This window comes from Penaeus monodon, chromosome 30 (genome assembly GCF_015228065.2).
Source record: "Penaeus monodon isolate SGIC_2016 chromosome 30, NSTDA_Pmon_1, whole genome shotgun sequence".
NCBI lineage: Eukaryota > Metazoa > Arthropoda > Malacostraca > Decapoda > Penaeidae > Penaeus > Penaeus monodon.
Window position 1 is genome coordinate 4,484,762 of NC_051415.1, and position 413 is coordinate 4,485,174.

The 413-nt window shown below is 29.5% G+C and overlaps 1 protein-coding gene across 2 annotated transcripts in view; it reads right to left on the reverse strand.

Moving 5' to 3' along the window:
* LOC119592479 (LIM domain kinase 1-like) overlaps positions 1 to 413 on the reverse strand; it is a 23,518-nt gene that overhangs the window by 6,331 nt on the left and 16,774 nt on the right. The gene's annotated exons all lie outside the window — the stretch shown is intronic.

Genomic DNA, 413 nt, shown 5'->3' on the forward strand with positions numbered 1-413 from the left:
TTCAGTGATTTTGAATTACTCTATAAAATTCTATATGTTGTACGTTATATTGGCAGATAAAAAGTTGAATGATTATCCAAAGAAATTTTTCCAAAAATAAAAGATACAAGCTTATCATAGGAGGCATATTATTTCTGACAATACCTGTCACATGTAAAATTATAAAATTATAATTCTTCTGCCTCTCCCTCCCTCAACAAAAATCATAATGAAGCAAGCCTTCAGAAATCCCATTTACAATAAATTATTACTGCAAGAGTAAATTCTACAAATGTATAATGAATTTCAATTTTGTGTTGGAGGTTATCTTGAAACTCCATATTCTACATCAAACCAATATAATAAACACTGCCAAACTGGCTTGAACCCTAGAGCTATAAGAATAACATAACAAACTAGGCTGCTCATAATCT